General features: G+C 36.3%; 1 protein-coding gene across 3 annotated transcripts in view; it reads right to left on the bottom strand.

The window, feature by feature from the left end:
• tspan9a (tetraspanin 9a) overlaps positions 1-18,596 on the bottom strand; it is a 165,363-nt gene extending 146,767 nt beyond the window's left edge. For all 3 annotated transcript variants that reach the window (XM_017419038.3, XM_017419039.3, XM_017419040.3), the window contains exons 1-2: positions 18,324-18,596; positions 4,007-4,064 (exon numbers count right to left, since the gene is read on the bottom strand). The gene's annotated coding sequence lies outside the window, so the exon portion shown is untranslated. The remainder of the gene's footprint in view (positions 1-4,006; positions 4,065-18,323) is intronic.
• Between the last annotated feature and the right edge of the window lie 771 nt (positions 18,597-19,367).

Here is a 19,367-nt window from a genome sequence, read left to right as displayed (position 1 = left end):
GAATGACAATGTTCTTTCTTCTGTTCTTCTCCTGGTTCTGTTCCCTGGTGTGTTTAGTGGATTTCCTAGCTGACTTGACAAAAGCCCAATTGGGATACCCACATGTTTGGAGAGCTTTTTTGATGTGCTTCTGTTCCTTTTCCTTCCCTTCTGTCTTTGTGGGCACCCACAACAGGCACCCTCTAGTGCCTGTTGAAGCTTTTAATGTCCCAAGTCTAGCCTTTCTTTAAGACCACAATACGTGATTTTTCAATGTTTCAATTCAATTTTTGTTTGGATATGTGTATCATCTATTACACTACCAAAAGTCTGACGCATAATTTCTTTTCATGTTTTGTTGCCAAAAATCACAAGTCGTTTGTTTACATTTGGACACTGAGAAGTACACTTCGACAGTCTCAGCGTTCAGCGGATATTGAGTCAGTCGGATAATCCTCAGATATAAACAGAATCAGAGGGAGAACAATGGAATCAGAAACACAAGGTTGAAAGGAAAAGGGTAAAGTTCTTCTCTCTTATTTTGAAAAGAAATGGCGACTAAAAGCTGTGATGAGTACGAGAGTCGACAGAAGTGGAGTCATCTTGGGGGAGGAAAACGATCGGTGGACAGCGTTAAATAAAAAGTTACGGCTAAGATCAGATGCAGATGAGCTGTGATGAAATTCTGAAACTGATCATTACTGATCACCAAAATCAGTTGTAAACAAAGGCAAGGAATATTTGATGTTTTCCAATACAGATTTTATAAAAACCATGATGACTCTGAGTTAAATAACCCCCAAACAATTATTTATTGATCTAGCAATTGTGTTAGAAGCATTAAAATTCCAAACAACAAAAAACTGCATACTTTGACAGCTGTTATGGCTTTAATAAACTGAATGTTTTGTTGAAGTTCAGAAGACAAGACAAGAGCCGTATAAAACTGGTAACAAACCTATGTTTTAAGGTACACAATGAAAAAATTTAGGAAAATCAGGTTTTAAAGAATAAAAAATGTAACCAAAAAATTCTTAAAAACCCAAAATTCCATTCATCAACACCTCTGTTTGTCAGAAAAAAAACCAAAGTGACATCAAATTATGACAGCTTCAATAATAGATCGTCTAATTGTGAGAACTTTAAAAGACAAAAACAAAACATATTTTTTAAAAACATGTTCTGACAAAGGAATTATTGTGGTGTAAGACACAAGAGAACTGCTTTATTAAGCATGTCAACCTTCAGCACCTTCCTGTATCAATTTATCAGAGGCCACAACCCGTTTCTGAACCCATCTAACCTTTCAGAAACGAGTGTGTTGTGTTCTGCTAACATAGTCATCAAACACAGAGAATGGAGTCATGCTGTGACGCGCAGTGAAGCAAAGCCTTGATGTTTGTACTGAAAGAACAAAGCTGGACCTGTGAAATACTGTTTCCTTTTCCCCTCACCTTCAACCTTCACCTTCTTCACCCTCCCCTCTCCCCTCCACCCTATCCTCCACGCCTCACTTTGGAAGGGTTTAAAAAAGCTACACCCTAACTAGTTTCTATCTCAGCTCATCTTTTGATTTGATAAAGTAAAAGATGCCTATATGTGTGTCGCAATAAACCAAATAAATTAGAAGGAAAAAATGCTTTGTGACTGCTTTAAAGTTAGACATCAAAGGTTAAGATACATTATTAAATTTTCTGCTTTAGTGAACCACATGTATGTGCGTTTCCATCAGATGTCATCATACTTTACTGTGTTCAGCCTTTGGCACACTTTGAGACAGATTTGCTGTTGTTTTACACCGATCCTGGTGTAAAATTGTGTCTGTCAGCATCTACTACCACTTAAAAGATATAGACACATTATTTATTATTATTTATTTTAGCAATTTCCCATCAAGAGTGCAAACTTTGGGGGGAAGAGATAATTTAAGCCAGTTATAATGAAATGAATTTGGGGTGGAACAATTTACTATTTATTTACTGCTGAAAAATGTAGATCTATTTAAGTCTGAAATACCTTCAAAAAAGGTAAAATAATTATTGCTCAAAAACCCTTTAAAAGATTCCAAAAAGGTCCAGCTCCTTGGAAGCACAACATAAAACAAATCAGGGAATGACTCAAGACTTTTGCACAGTACTGTACATAACACATTTTAAATTAAAGTTAAAGTATCAGAAATAGTTTCCTTGATGAACCAAACTAGCATTGAATATATATTTATTAAGTAAAATGTGAAAGTGAGCCAATTAAAACTGGAGTAAAGAAACTCGACATGAATAGTAAAAAACAGACCATTAATTTTTATCTTTGTTGGACTTTTTAAAGGAAAAACTGGTGAGGAGGATTTAAAAAGCAAACTCAATTATCTTGACAAAAGAGGTTCTCCCGAGTTAGTGCCCTCTCCCTCATATGGATTTATATATAGCAACTTTGGCCTTTTAATTTTTTCTTCCCCCAGAAGATGCCTGCCCAGAGTAACTAGTCTCCACGGACAACCTCCTTTATTACTCTCAGCTAATAGGGCCCTGATGTCACCCCCACAAGAATGAAAGATGGCAGCTTATACAGACATTCACAGTAATGTTGATGGAAAATGTCTTCTTTTTACATTATGGCCACATCAAAAGTGGCAAATTAATTTCTGTTCAGAATTTTTTATTTAAAAATACTTACGGACATTCACAAATGTTGTGCTACTAAATGCAGAACAGACCCTGTTAAAGGTCACTGGGAGACTTCACAGTCCATTACCATCACTGACGAGCTGAACCTGAAAAACCTGAGTTTGATTTTAAACTTTTTAACCCACGCTCTGGACATTTGGAGAACACAGAAGAGGTTTTGGAGCGAAAGGTCCTTGGGGGCCTCACCTCTGTCTGTTGCTGAAAAACTCATTGTCCTGAACAGAACAGCCAAGAACTAAAATCCAGCAACCTGATTTCAGTGTTCGGGTTTTCATCTGGCTGTGTTTGTTCTACATGGACTGTCCCAATCCAGAGCACAACTTGTTCTCAACAGCACATCTGTTTCAGTTGCAGGCTTAGTCCTAGCAGCCACTATTTAACTAAACCCGACCACTAAACCTGACCACTAAATCCCGAGTTAAGGGCAGATTTATTAAAACACTGTAAAAAAGTGTCACTAACAGTAAAGCTTGTCGTAGGGCTGAACTAAACACACACTAGTAATCAAATTCTATGCATTCAAATTCAAGACCCTTCATTCAAACAACTGAAACACTAAAATACATCATGGCTTCTATAAAAAAATGCTGAAATGAGCATGCTAAAATAATAATGTTTAGATTTAGGGCTAGAAAAAATTTGTATTTGATAGCTTAAAACTTATTTTTTGCTTCTAAAATAATAAACTCAAAGTAGAAACACTGTATGTGGTACATAAGGATACAAGCATTCTTGGCACTTATTATTTCTGCTGACTCTTTTTTTTGACCCTCATAAAAAAGACTGTTTGCCTACAGATGACTGGTAAAGGCAACACAGGAATGTTTGCTGATTATGTCCATAAAACCGAAAGCACATGGCTTGCATGCGAGTATGTACGTATGAGCAATAAGCTCTTTCCTGTAGTCACCCACCACACAGTTTGGAAGTAGGTGGGCAGGAAATGTGTTCATACTGCAGCAACAACTCAGTCTTCAACAGTCTGTAAATTGGTCCTGGGAGCCCTTTTCCTGAAATTTCTATGGTTTTTACTGACACAAACCCAAAGAAAACTGCAAACTTCCTACAGTTTCCCACTTTCAGGGGCAAAACCTTTTGTGATATTTGTCCAGTTCTGTTTTGTTTCTATACATGCCCTCATTTTCTTAATTTTCTTCCTTTAGCTAAACTCACAAGTACACCCTTTGTTTGGTGTAAAAACCTTGCATTTCATCAAGTGAAACAAAGCATCTGCTGAGAGGAATATTTTACAAGCATATCTTTTATTAATTGGATAAAACCTTGGGACATCAGAAAGCTATAACAGAAAATAATGTGTGGTAGAACCTGAAGCAACTTCTTACCAGCAAAGACGTGCTCAGAAGTAAAAGGCGATGGGCTCTGGGGCTCGCTTGTGACAGCCTGTCAAACAGAGAAGGACAACCAGGGATGGTAAGAATCAGCTTTTACTGTAATTGATAAAGTACACTTTACAGCCACTAAAATAATGGGCCGTTTATTGACAGACGTTTAGAGAAATGACCACACTGAGGCAGCCTGTAACACATAGAGCAGTGTTGTGGTAAACTACAAAGCATCAGCAGCCCTAACAACAACACTGCTGTCAGTGGTTAATAAGCTGCAAACATTCATAAAATGTTCCTCCCATTAAAAACATCAAAGCTTTTGACACACTGTGACTTTCAAATGAATCCCGCATGAAGTCAAATGACTAAACGCAGCCTGCTTGTTATTACCACTGACCACAAATTTAGCATCTGGAAAAATCTTTGCCATGGGAGGCAACAGTGATTGAAACAGAAAATAAAAACATCCCACAGTGGCTATTTTTGACAACTATGAATAATAGCAACAGTCACATGGTCAAATACTTTGACTGCCCGATAGTTACACACAACTATTCTGAGCATCCTAATGATAAAGAGAAGCCTTTTTTTATGAAACCAACAGAATTCTGTGGTTATGATTCAGTATGGAGATAAATGGTGCAGATGAGACCAGAACCTGTGCTTTTTCAGCTCATGGAAAACCCCAGACCATAGTTCTTCACAGGGTCTGCCTCAGATAAACACTCAGGCTGTTTAATTGTGGATCTTCACCCCCCTCCAAACAAAATGTAAGCTGGTTCTGAATCAATGCTGTGAGTCTGCAGAGCATTTCAACAACCTGCAGCCTTCTACTCGCACTGCTCATTGAATTTCTAGTCAGGCACTTATTCCACTACAAAGCTAGGGTAAAAGGCTTCACTTAACATTTAACAGCCTGCTTCTGCTGTATGAGAGATAACTGGATAGCATTAGAAGAAGAAAAAAAGAGAAGTTGCATAATGGAAGCTATTCTGCCTTAAAGGAATTACATTTTGATACAAATTCATTTTGTTATTAATGTTGAGGACCATGATATATTTCTTTTAAATCAGAAAAAAATAATATTGAGCACAGTATTTAAATTAAAAAAAAACATTTATTTCAGGCTGCTGTTATGGGACTGTGTTGAAGGCAGACATAAAAGTCACTAAAAATCAAGATGTGTTTAATGAGCCTTAGTGATGTTGACAAAGTGAGAGGTTATAAGTTCTTACTTTCTGTTATTAATAAATACATCAAAATCATTTTTTTTAAATTGTGTCTATTGTATTGAAATATTATACTTTTTTTATTCAAGCTTTAACATCCCAGTCTGGAAGACTGAGTCAACCAGAGTGGGTGTTTTTCTTTTTTTCTAGGTTAAAGAAAATCAGAATGTCTTTTTTAGTTTACAAATAGAATTTGGAATCTAGTCATTTCTTTAAGAAATATTTACTGTTGCAGTAAGGTTGCACAAAACATATTACACCTTGATTTTAGGAGGCAGGTTTGGATAAAAAACAAAAAGAGACCAAGCAAAAGGACAGGGTAGAAGCAGGGAAAATAGAAACAAGAGCCATGTTAGACTGAGACGTGACATTTATTTATTCAATTTTCCATTAGCTTTCACCAAGCCCAAAGTCAGCAAGTCATTACTTTTCATCTTCTGTTATGGTGTAAAAAATGTGAGCTTGTGGGTAAAAGTATTAGAGTCAAAAACTGACATTTCCCATCTTTGTGTTCAGTCTTCAGTATGCGAGACAACCATGCTTTCTTATTAAATAAATAAGTTTAAAAGTTTACATAAGGCTCTCTTGCTTCTGTTTTTGGAGTCAGTAGAGAAAAGACATCTAATATAGAATCTGTGAGCAGTTTGAGTTGGCAGGAGGAAAAAATGCTTAAAGATCAAAATCAAAAATCTTTGAGTTAAAAACAAACAAAAAAATAACTATAAGACAATACACAGTGCCACTTTTTCTTACCATAAAGTAAGTTTTTAGAAGTCATTTTTGCTATATTTAACATGGGTGAAAGTTCTTGAAATCATACATCTGAAGCAGCCACTTCAGATGAATAAGAAAAGACAGAAATTAGTGCAGTGTGTGTGTTCGTACTGAGGTGTGTGTTCGTACTGCAGTGTGTGAGGTGTGTGTTCGTACTGAGGTGTGTGAGGTGTGTGTTCGTACTGCAGTGTGTGAGGTGTGTGTTCGTACTGCAGTGTGTGAAACCCTGGCAATATGTCTGCTGAGACAGAGTTTAACTAAATCAATGCATCAGGGTCAGAAATGTGACTCCTGAACAATCGCAGCCTTTTCATTCCACCTTTACAAATGAATGATAGCTATTTTAGAATATTGCAGTTTCTTGTGAAAATGACTGAAGTTAATTGATTTTAAAACAAAACCAGCACAGCAAAGGTTGGATCTCCAGTTTTCATCATAGATGGTAGAGTAGGCAGGTCTGTGGGTAAGTCCCCTGAAGTTTGATAAAGTCAACAGCGTGAGAATCTTTTTCAGAATATTCTTAGTTCTGCCTTCCCGCCTTGATATTTTCCTTTCTCTGGATCCTATGGGATGGCTACCTCTTTTTATAGACTTTGACTATCCCTTCTTCATCCATGTTGCAGTGCCCAGTATGTCCAGCTCAAAGACATTCAGGGGATGGGCTGGATCCTGTCCCAGCTGTCATCAGTTGAGGGGCCCCACATTTTTTAAATTTAACATATTTTTTAACACCTTCACAAACTCTTACAGAATACAAAAAAAAGTGTTATCTCTCAAACGCTGAGACATCATAATGTAAATTGCACTAAAAATAGATGTTATAGCAATCAATCAGTTTACAATTGCCAGTGATTTTTGTTAGGTGTCCAGTTGGAATTCCTTTTTGTAGAATTTTTAGAAGGAGCCAAAGTCCAGAATAATGGCAAGATGGTTGCTAAAAGTGTGGTTGTAAATAAAAAAACAACATATAAATTGTATTAGCAAATATATTGAATGCTCTAATTGCAAATTAAGTCTATGCAACATGTTTTACAAAAAAAAAGAAAAATAGGAGGGAAATGGAAAATAAAAGCCCCAAAAAACAGGGAAATACTAAAAACAGATGTAGATCTTTCTGCCGGTATCTGTTTTTCTTTGCTTATCTCTTGTTTTGTGCATAATGTGCTTGCTTTTTATCCATGTACTTAACTGTCTGAAAGCCCCTGTATTGTTCCCCTTTCGTGCCTAAGGTTAAGTAGTCAGTCTGAGTCATGCAGCCATCCAGCCTCAGGAACCGTCCATGTTCCAAACAGGAAGGCTGAATAAATGAAGATAAAATTTGTTCTAAAGTCTCCCAGGCCAGCATCCTGATTAGACAGTCAAGTATGTTGAGCTACTATTCGGGTATTAATGTAATGGATGACATTCATAAATACTATTTGTAATAATAAAAATCATTTAAGCATACACTTACAACTTTCTCCTGAACAATCATAATACTGTTTGTTGCTACAAAATAGCATAAAAGGAACAAAATATTGATTTGTGTTCACGCAGCCCCTGGAGCTGGTAGAAGCCAGCCAGTCCAGTTTATTGACACATCAAGAGGAGGAGATTGGGTGCACACATACAGCTTTGGGTTTGCACCAACACAAATGTTGTGGTAATCAATCACTTACAGTGTTTGTTAGCTTTATATTCATAAAGCACGAGTGGCATACAGCTTACAACAATTACCGGGAACTTTCTTCCACAAATAACTGATCATGGTGACAAGAGCGGAACAAGAGCTGTAGGACTACACAGCAACTGCTTTAAAATCTCTGCAGGGTTTGTTAAATTTAAAGTACAGGGTCTTTTCTTAAATAAAAATGTCTACTACAGCAGTTTTAAGACGAGGGGGGGAAAAAAAAGATTACAAGATGGTGTCACAGTAGGTCAAAAAGTTGTACAGGAAATGGGTAATTGATCCCTGAAGCCATCGGTGACCCGTTTAAGAAACAACAGACCTGTCACCTTCAGGCAGACAGGTCTGTTGTTTCTGAGTCTGGGTTGTAAGTAGAGCTGACATTTTACTGTAGAAACCCTCACTGCTGTGATGTTTCAGTTTAGTCATTAACGATCTGCCTACAGGTTATCAGGGTAATGCAGGGTATGCACACACATACAGGGTGTAGTTACAGAATACACAAAAATGACAAGTAAGTTTGTATGAAAAAAAAAATTAAACTAAAAAAATTAAATTAAATCTTGTGATCTAAAGATGTTTTGGTGGGTCTTGTTCTCTTGTTTGGATCTTGTGTTCTGGCTCTTAATATGTAAACACAATTTGATCAAAACCAAATCCACTGACAAATGAAAAATTAATAAAATAATTAAGGTGATTTCTTTGAAATTGGTCGATACAGCAAAGTCATGAAGAGCAACAGTCTGTCATTACAAAAGTATCTTTTGTGTTTCAAAGTGAAAGAGTCAGCTTGATCACACATGGCTTTCTTAATCTATAGTCACATATATGATTCTCAAAATCACACAAGCCTCTCTCTCACTTTGTGTAAAATGTGAACCTCCCTTTGAAAAAACTTTAAAGACTAAATTTAACATATTTGAGTGCAAAAGCTGATTTGTAGTAATTAGTCTTTTGATACACTAGGGGGCAGTCTGAAAACTCACATCAGTCTCACTATTAGCATACATTATTAACTTCTCAGACTCATCTTTCTGTAAATTGATCTGTTAGCTCCCAAAGTGAAACAGCAGAAACAACATTTGACTTGAGCAACATGAAGTGTTTAACCTCTTCTCACCATTATCTATTCAGCAAAGTCATCATTAGCAGGTTCCTCACCAGAAGATTGTGATAATGTCATGACCCCCTGTGTGATCTAAACTGTTGGTCTAATCAAATGGGAATAATTTCAATACAAAAGGAGCCAGATGGCTGCAAGGTAAATTGTGGTGACTAGCACTGTTACCTCAGTGCAACAAGGTCGAAGGTTTAAATTACAGATGGGGGCCCTTCCTTGGAGTTTGGATGTTTATTTTCCGTACATGTATGGATTTTCCTCAGGCATAAAACCGTTTCCCACAGTTCAGAACCATGCATGTTAGGTTAACTGGAGATTCTAAATTGATCCTAGGAGTTAGTTTAGTTTGGTCTTGTATTGATTCTGTATTGGACTGCAGGGTGTATCTCACCTATTGTCCATTGACTGCTCTGATCATTTCAGACCAGAAGGTCGACTGTATAATACTCAAAGTATAGCCTATCTAAAGGAAGAGCCCAGCATTTATTGTAATAAATACAGATGATGTGGAAAAATACTTAAACACTAACAACATTTTTTTTTCCTTTAGGTTATTATTAAAAGCTTAAAGTGGAAACTTTAAAGTTTTGTTCTGGAGTTTGAACATTTATATTACTTTTGTTGGTTTAAGATTTTAGCAATAACAGCTCTTTAATGTGAAATACATCTGGTTCTGGGAATGGGCAGGCTTACGTCAGCCTTTCAGCATTTCCAATCTATTAAACAGGTTAAAAATATATCAAGCTGAATATGACATGCATTTAAAAGATGCTTCTGTAATGTGCAACATGTATTCAAAGAAGACATGAGCAACTGAAACAGAATATTTAAACACCAAAAAAGGTGTAGGTGACCAGCCTTTTCACAGATAGTTAAAGACTGTATCCTCAAGCTTCAATATTATTTTTAATACCATTCAATTAAAGATGACAGTTTTCACTTTAAGTCTATATCTTTTGAGCTACTGTAATTTAATATTTTGGTCAACAACAAAAATATAAATTAAATTCCTGGTGCACAAAGGACAATCCTAGGAAAGAATGAAATGGCAATCCCATAAAATAAAATGATTTATGTGTTTACTAACCAATAACTACTCCAAAGGTTGAATTAGATTTTAATTTGTACAGCTGGGCTTCTGAAAGATGTTTTAGGCTTTGAAAATAATATAAATCACAATGCTTAATTGCTAAGTCCATTACACTAGCTCAAAGCTCAGTACATTTAGATATAAGCTACAGTGAAAACACAGACCATGATCTCATTGACATGAACACTTAGAGCACATGAAACTGCCAAAAGGCATTTCCTGCTTTGTGAATCATGAGTGCAAATAAATAGGAACATGCTTGCAGCATACACAGAGACTTGAACTGCTACATTAAGCAGTATATTAACTGGTACAAGAGAAGGCAAATGTTAAAACAAATACACTTTAAGAAGTCATTATAGAGCACCCAATACAGTGGAAAGATGGGGCTTGAGTGTCAATTTTAGGCCTCAACCACAGCCTCTCATTTAAAAATTCAGAAAGGCTGCAACTCTAACCTCTGATGATGTTCTGCTGATCTCTTTTTTATTGGTGTACAAATGTGCCATACTTCACGAGAACATTCATACAACAAAAGGCAAAAAAATATAAAGAGGTAACTTTTATAAGGTGGATTCCTTACATGATATAAATTCTCAGGAGTTACTTGGTCAATTCCCAGATGGACACAACCAGACATTTTTCAGACCTAATGAGCTACTGGGAAGTTTGTTGTATAAACATAGTGCATGCATCCCTTTGATGATTTTAAGGCTCTGTGTAATAAATGGTTATTTTCAGGCATGTGTAATAAATGGCTACAGAGACATAATGAGGCTTATTTAGAGCAACATGACAGTTAAACTATAATGAAGCTTCAACTATTTCTCACCCCCGTGCCTTTGCTATCTTTTCTCAAATTTAATAAATAAAATTCAATTTTTATCTAATACTTAAGACCAACAGTTCCCAAACTTTTCAGCAACCGACCCACAAAAGAACAGTGGAAGAAAAATGTAACCACAACTACTGCTGGTTGAGGCGTATAAATGTCTCCTAGCCAAGAGCATAATGACAACACAAACAGCCTCAACAACCATTCTACATTTATTTATGGCTACTGTTTTTAATCTAAAATATGAACACATGAATAATTTTTAAATTCAACTTGATTACTAAATATGAAACCAAGACTCCCAACTGGTGTTTCGTGACCAACAATAGGGTCCCTCATCAGCTTTGGGAATTAATGTCTTAGACAACCAAGATTCACTCTTCAGGGAAATCCTCAACAACTCAAACTAGGAGAGAAGTCCACATTTTTGGAAGGGATATTAAAATAAAGAAGTAAAACTTGACTTTCATTGGAATAAAACTAGGAAAGATGCTAGAAAAAGAAAGTGTAAATGACAGTAGTTTGCACTACTCTTCCAGTATGATGCTCAAACATAGCAACAGGACACAAACTGACTGATCCATCACACACACTCTGTATCACTCAGATCAGAAACACTTCCAGAGCTGAGAGCTCCTATCACTGACCTCAGTGTGGTCTCTCAGAGACATGGGGTGCCAAGGCTGACTGTGTTGTCCGATAAATAAATAAATAAATAAATTACAAATACTCTCACTTCAAATGTTTCACCAGAGAATGTTGCACTGTGCTTAGTATTTGCAAAGTTTGAAGCAAAAAATGTACAGAACAAATGCACAATATATGTTGCTGTTATTATGTTAACCCAGGCACTGACTCTTGTTCATGTTTTATTTTTTGTTTTTGTTGTTTGTTTGGTTGGTTTGTTTGTTTGCATTTGTATTTTTAAGTTTCAGGAAAGTATTGTTGCAGAACTGATATCTGGACTCTTCTGCTCTGTAAAGCTGGCATCTGTCCAAAATAAACAAGACACTATTTTTAGCAAAGTGGAGCACCAAGTTACAGCTGAGACACTTATGAAGCATGCCAAGGCACATCTGGTATAACCACAAGCATTGTTTAGATTGATCACAATAAACTCCGGAGGCCACACCACAGGCAGAAAACCACATAACTGTGCCAAATGGAGCAGTGGAGTTTTACTTTTGTCTTTACTGGAGGTTTACTCTGAGGAGGGCTTTTTATGTAGCAGTTATTACAGTTTTGTAAAAGTAGCACTGGATTGTATTTATGTTTTAAATACCAAATACCAAAGAACTGCACTATTCAAGCCAACCAGTTATTTATGTGCTTCCAAAGTAAACTTGGATATTTTTTATTTGTATAGTTTGCGCACTGAATCCTCAAAATATTAACACAAAATTTTGTTCACACAGACAATAATGGCCATGTTATTTAAATTAGATGTTTAAAATTAAACAAGAAAATATTAAACAAAATTGCAATCTACTAAATGTGTCCTGGGACAAAAAATAAATTATAATTTTTCATTCCTGTGTGGATACTCGTTCCAACTTTAAACAAACATATAGTCTCAGTAAGTTTCATGCAGTTTCATAAAATTTAGTGGTTTAAATAGGTGAACAAAAATCTATTTTTGTTTATGTGGTTTATATTTCACAACAACAATAATCAACAACAAAGTTCAATAAAAACAAAAAGCACCATGCCACCAGTATAAATGTAATTTAAACTTATTGGCACAATAATGTCCTTAAGTTCCAAGATACTTCACTACATAAACTGACATTCTGCATTATCCCAGTTCATTGGAAGCACTAGAGGTAAAGTAATGCAAATGATAAAAAAGGTCAAAACAATTTACCCAGGCATTAATTCACATTGAATCAACTCTTTTGGGATATCCATGCAGTTGTTGTGGAAATAATTGTCTATAAGGTGTTGGGGAGAAAAAAGTCACATTGCTGTTCCCGTAACCATGCTGTTTCCAAGGCTATAAACATACAAGAGTAGAAAAATGTGAGTCTTAATACTGTTTTTACAAGTTCCAAACCACCAGCTATTCTAAAACTGCTCTGCTTACCTAAATTTAACATTAAAACTAATTAAATGAGTGGAAAAAAGGGAAGCTTTTAATCTTAAGAAGAAACTGAGATTGGAAAACCCAATGGTTATATTTAGTGCACTTACCATTGTGTATGAAGGTAACGCTCAATACCGTCCGAGTTTGACAGCAAGAAGGTCCAAGACGAAATGAAGACAGTAATATTTATACAACTTGACAGAACAGAACTTGTGACAACAACTGAGATAATGAAAGTAGGTACAATGACCAAAGGAACAGTCACAGCCAGAAACGTGCAGATATTTTTATCAGTAAGGGAACAGAATGACCTCAACTAAAACTGCACTAGAGGTGATAAAGACATCAGATATGTTTTTTCTCCATGTTATCTTCAAATTGAGTTAACCCAGTAAAACCCAGTTACCCAGTCAACCCACTGTCCCTCATTTATGTAGAGATTTAACTGGTTTTAAGTAACCTATGCACTAATGTGACCAGCTGTATTAAATCAAATACATATGTTTAAAACTAAAATGCATTTAGAATTTGCACTCTACCACAGTGAACTGATATATAATCTTGAATTGTGAAATTCTAATCCAGTGTTCTTACCGCAGTCATTTAAAAGACTCAAATATTTTGTATGTTTGTAACAAATTATTAACTTACTGCTGGTCTCCAACCTAAATAATGATTTATAGATAATAAATGGAAAGGCAAATGTCCAAAACACTACATGATCTCGAATGAGCTTCTGAAGCAAAGAGTATCCTGTTAAAAGAGTTTACCTGCCAAACTGAGGGCTCAATCCAAGGAGTACCAGGATACGGAGTGTTTAAAGAACCAAGATGAGGCCGGGTGAGAGCTGGCTCTGCCTTTTTAGTGACGCTCCTTTATGCACAGTTAATCACAGCAGGTTCAAAGCTGGTAACAAATTACTTTTTTAGGTTCCATTCCTTCACCTTCCTACACTCCAAAGTTGGCAAAGCAAAAACGTTAAGTTTTTCTCCTTATTTTGTCTTCAAAGAACAGCTTGTTAGATCTGAAAGTGCAACTCCAAGAGATGTAATATTTATTTAATCTTTAGTGCATTACTATGTTGATTGAAAAACATATCTAGTGGTTGGTTTAAATGAAATATTAGGGAGTTCAGTGAAAACTAACTTAGGCAGAGACAGAACACAGATATTTGTCATCTTTTGCAAGCTAACTATTAAATGGATCTGAATAAATAGTGATGGGGGTGTGAGGGAGGTTCGGCAGAACCTTAGACCTTCAGGATTACAGGATTAACAACAAATTGTAAAGTGACTGTTGGTGGCAATTCTTTCATCTGCAGTCTTTAATTTGTCAGGCATGATTAAAGTCTTTTTTATGTTTAGAGGCTAATTACATACAAAAAAACTAATAACAGACAAAACAAGACTTTACAACAACAGTGAGGTAAATAAATGGGTATCTGTCCACCAACTGCCCTTCATTTCACAGACATGTAGGCAGAATAATCAGACTGAGCTTCATCCAAAACTAAAATTAACTCACAAGGTCATTCAAACTATATAAAGAAAAACTCTTTAAATTATAAAATTAAAAGAGCTGTAGTATTTGTAGTAGTTGTAATTAAAAACATCTAGGAGTTTATTTTGCGCACTCATCATAATGGATGTCCCAATCAGATCACAAGTAACGAATCAAAATGATGATCCAGGAATGTTTAATTAATTGGTGTTGGAGTAGTAAACATTTACATTCATTTATCATGTTTTATGACCTAAATTCTGTCAAAAATAGCTAAACTATGTTATTTATCGGGCTAACCAACAACTGGTATGAAAAGAAAAATTAACATTCTCATTTGTTTTAGTCAATCCTTCACATCAGTTTGCATGTTCCATTTTCTCTGTGCTCCAATACGCTGCATCCTAACAGGACAAATAGCCAATATATCTACTCTGATTTACAATTTCTTTGTTTTTATTATAAAATAGCAAATATTTTTCATTATCTAACCCCATTTACTGAAGACAATGCCTGAGTTGTGATTGTAAACATGTTGATCAATCCAGGATAAACTGAAAGCTGGCAGAATGTTTCAAAGGTTTTATCAAGTGTGCTGCTCCACTTCCTTCCGTGTTTTAACAGCACAACCCAGTGTTGGTGCACTCCACAGTTAGAAGGACTTTCCTGCAGGGCACATGCTGCGTGCAGCCTTCGCTCTGCACCAGCTTTTAGTTTTTAGGATTGAATTTAAAGCAAGAGAGAAGGAAATACAGTACATTTTGTCAATAACTAAAGAAACATATTAGTATAGGGATTTGTGTGTAACGTTTGTGGTACTGTTGTACAAATGTCACTTTTGATTCAACCACACAGTTAATGCATAGCAGTACACCAAAACCTTCCTGACAAAATTGATCATTCTATACTTTATACAGCTGCCTTTAGAAATGTAACATAATTACAAAAAGTATATAGAGGTGTATTCTAAACTCATTAAGTGTTTCAAAAAGTTGTTAATAAATGATATCAGAAGCAGAGTTATTAACAAACCCAAGGCACACACTATTTCTGTTTATTTATCACAATGTCATGGGATATTAAACAATTATATAAATGTCTGCTTTTAAATTTTATTATTTATTGGGACAAATGTGCTCAAATTTAATTAAAGGAAAATAAAAAATGACCCTTGGGAATTAATGTAATAATAAAGAATGTTTACATAATCCTGAAGGGCCATCATTGTGGAAGTAAAGTTTTCTAATTAGTTGTCATTGAATATGATAAATAAAAACAATAAAATAAATAGGAAAACACCAAATGCCAGCTATTCATCTCATACAAAAACAATCAGCAGAGGTCAACAGGAAAGGAAGTTCTCTAGCAAATGTCAACAAGTCGGTTGTCTCAAATCCAAAGCTGTGAAAGCAGAACAGATAGCTGCAGCCAAGGCCACACTTCCACATGTGCTGCAAACGACACGTCAGACTGACTAAACCTTTCAGGAACATTATGTACGTTATGATAGCTTCATAAAAGAATATGTACATACTGTCCGTGGTTTTTATATGTCTTGGTAGATATTTAGAAATGAGTTCTTCTGAGTGACAAAAATACACAAAGCAAAATGCTTGAAATGGTTCAAGCTGTAAACAATCTGCCTCGTGAGGAATAAAAATAAGCAAAAGCATCAACCTGCTGGGGTCAATCAGGCATAAACAAAGTTAAATCTGTTGCACCTTCAGCCTGAGTAGACAGAATCTTGACTTGTAAATAGACTCGACTGTAAAGAGCCACCTACCATTCACATAGTGAGGTCAAAATATAGACTCAGTATGCGCTACTGGCAGTGGATGTACAGCTGAGAGTTGGGCTAATCTTGCCTGTGAGCCTGCAGTAAGGGCTGTGGCATAAGCTTTAATGACACAACATGCAAAGTCATGACACATGCTGTTCAGCAGCACAGTACCAGCGATATCTCACACAAACAATTTGCTCTCCCTGCTGCTGATTAGACTCGGGGGATGTGATTAAAGTGACGGAAAAAAAGAGGATCTGACTAAATGTTGATATAGCAGCACAGCTCATCCATTGTGAGGCCCAGTGGAGTGAGAGCTAACCAGCACGGACAGATCTGCCCCCCTCATCCCAAAGAATAGGAACTTTCATGAAGGGACAGAACAGAGAGCGGAGCTCTGTGGCGACTGTGTGGGACGGAGAAAGCTGAGGAAGTCAAAACAGTCGGGCGTTTACATTGGGCCTATTGTTTCCCGCTGCGGAGAATCAGCCGTAGAGTCCCAGGAAAATACAACTTCTTTAGAACTAGAAAATAGTTCTAAAGAAAGCTAGCTTAATAGTTGACATCTACAACTGAATATGTTGATACAAGATGGCTGCCACAGCAAAGTGATCTTAGTAAACACAAAAATAGCTACAACTCAGTCACTTTTATAGATACTGGGCTAAAATATAGTGTGGTAGTAGCTAAGAGTCATCCCCAACGTATATTCTGAGTGCTAAATGATTGCATGAGATAAATTTTCCATAAATTATTAAAATCAACTTGGTCTGTTAGCAAAATATCTCATGAACCACTGAATGGATTTTAATGAAACTGTCAGAAAGTTATCATTGGGTGTGAATCTACTACTGAATAACTTTTGGAGTTAACCCAATTCAAGATGGCTGCCATAGCTAATTGACCTCATCCTACAGGTATAAAACTATTTGGTGTTGTAGTAGCTGACAGTCATTTACAGCTCATGCGCTGACATTTTTCAACATAATATGATTTTTGTCTAAAACAGAAATAAAGTGTTGTACATTTACATGATTAAAGTAAAGAGAAAAAATTCACCCTGTTGAAAATACTTAACCACAAGAGCGTAAACGTTTATGGGGGCACTGACCTATACCATGATAGGAGGAGGAATGTGGGGTCAAATGGAGGCCTTTCTACCCTCCCATATACCAGAATAGCCAAGATCCACAGCATACTATGTCATGCTGAAGTATGTGAAGTAAAATAAAAAGAAAGAAGGCCATTTTGACATGACTTTCTTTAACTTCTATGTAAAAATATAAGGTATGTATTTTATTTCTTTAGTCCATACAAAATAAATTTAGCATTTCACTTGTGAAAGGAACACATTCAATCTGAATGTAAATATTTTTATTTTCTGTTCATTTATTTATTTAAAGTTTTAAATGATGAATTTACTTCATGGGTTTCAGATATATATATATGCAAAAGTATGTGGTGCTCTGTCCATAACTCCTCTCATAAAACATCTATCTCTGATCACATTCAGTCAACTCATTGTTTAGCTATAGATCTCTACTTGTAATATTTTCTGTCTCCTTATGATAAAAAAAAGAAACAGAAGACTAATTTGAGAGCCTGTGCTCACCCTGTTGAACAAACTTGTGAAGAAAAGCAGCGATGGGCCAATTGTTGAATGAAGCATGCTGCTCACATGAATGAGTGGCATCTCATTCAGCTGTTTCCTCTGAAACAGTCAGAATTGATGCTTTTGATTCTTGACATTCCTCCTGGCTTACACGATCTGTCTTATAACCTCATGACACACCTGTGCAATAATTTGTCACTTCTGAGTGGGAATAGTCTTCCTCGGATGAAGTCAGGAGTAAAACGGGCTTCTGAGGAAACAGGGTGAACTCTTAAAGTGATCATTTTATCACTAAAGTTTCTGGGCACCATGTGGCAACCCCATGACACACTCAGCCAAAAATAAAAGCTCAAAGACTAACACTGCCGGAGACCTGACAGGACTGAAGCTGGTAAACTCTCATCACACCTTTTCATACAACTAACGCGCCTCAAAGCAAAATTCTCCAATTAGATACTGTTTCCACAACACAAACTGCGACTAATTCTAGTTGTTAGGTTCCTTTTATTTTATAGATATGGATATAAACGTGTTAAAAGTGAGAGGCTTAAAAAAAACCCTACCACGCAGCGTCAAATATGAGCCTTACTATTGGTAAACAAGCTGGAAGTAAACAACAACTAACCTGCTGGACGTCCTCTTGTTGCTTGTCGAGCAGGGGAATCAGTGCCACGCAACTTGAGCTCAGCCCGAACTCTCCAGCCTGCTCGGAGTCGGTTCCGTTCAGTGTGTGAAGGTTGGTTTTCCGCCTCGGTTCCGCCTGATAGGATCCGGGATGGCGCCTGTCCTAAAACTTCCTCCTGACAACTTTTAACAGTCTGTTATTACGGAGGATGAAGAGGATTTTTGTTGTTGTTTGGGTCTCTTTCTTCTTCTTTTTTTTTTTTTTTTTTTTTAAAGTTGAACAAGGAGGAAATGAAGTTTAAAGACAGAGAAGGGGGTTTTACTGACTCCTACAGGCGCGCCAGAAACCAGAGACTTGTTTTTATTCGACGCACAGAGGCGGGGGAGCATGTAAAACTTAAACCTGTCTGACTTGGAGAGATTAAACTATTCATGTTCGCTTCTCCTATCCCCATGTGATACACAGAGTTCTGACCGAGCAGTTTGACATTTTTCTTCTTAATATTATTACTTTATTCTACATTATGCAGACTGACGGTGTAAGGCCCTGAGAAGTAGGGGTGCAGATGGTGCATCCCCCATTGGATGCTAAAGGGCATACATGTCTAAATAGACAGTTTAGGAATTACTGGGGGAAAAAATGAATAAAAACATATTTCATTAGGGCTGCATAAGTTTAAATTTCAATAATGTTTTGATCTTATTGATTTAAATCAGCACAGTTATTGGTCAGATAAGCATTAAGTCATGTTAGCGATTTTATAGATATTATTTATCCAAAACATACAGCATGTTTTGGATAAACGTGTCCATATTCAGGTAAGCCAATATGCACTACCAGAGTGCATTTAACAGCATATATTTGGTATTATGATATTCTTCAGAACAGGATTTCGGATCATAAAAATTCACATATGCTCACAGCAATCCCCCAGCTGAAATACCTTCCTATGGATGTGGAAGTTCACATAAAAAAGGGGTGCGTTTGGCCTGCAGCTTTTAGATAGTTTTCAACAAAAACATTTTAATAATAAAATGTCTAAAT

The sequence above is a fragment of the Kryptolebias marmoratus genome, linkage group LG11 (genome assembly GCF_001649575.2).
Source record: "Kryptolebias marmoratus isolate JLee-2015 linkage group LG11, ASM164957v2, whole genome shotgun sequence".
In the NCBI taxonomy this organism is placed as follows: domain Eukaryota; kingdom Metazoa; phylum Chordata; class Actinopteri; order Cyprinodontiformes; family Rivulidae; genus Kryptolebias; species Kryptolebias marmoratus.
Note: the sequence above shows the minus strand (reverse complement) of the source record. Positions and strands in the feature narration are given on the sequence as shown.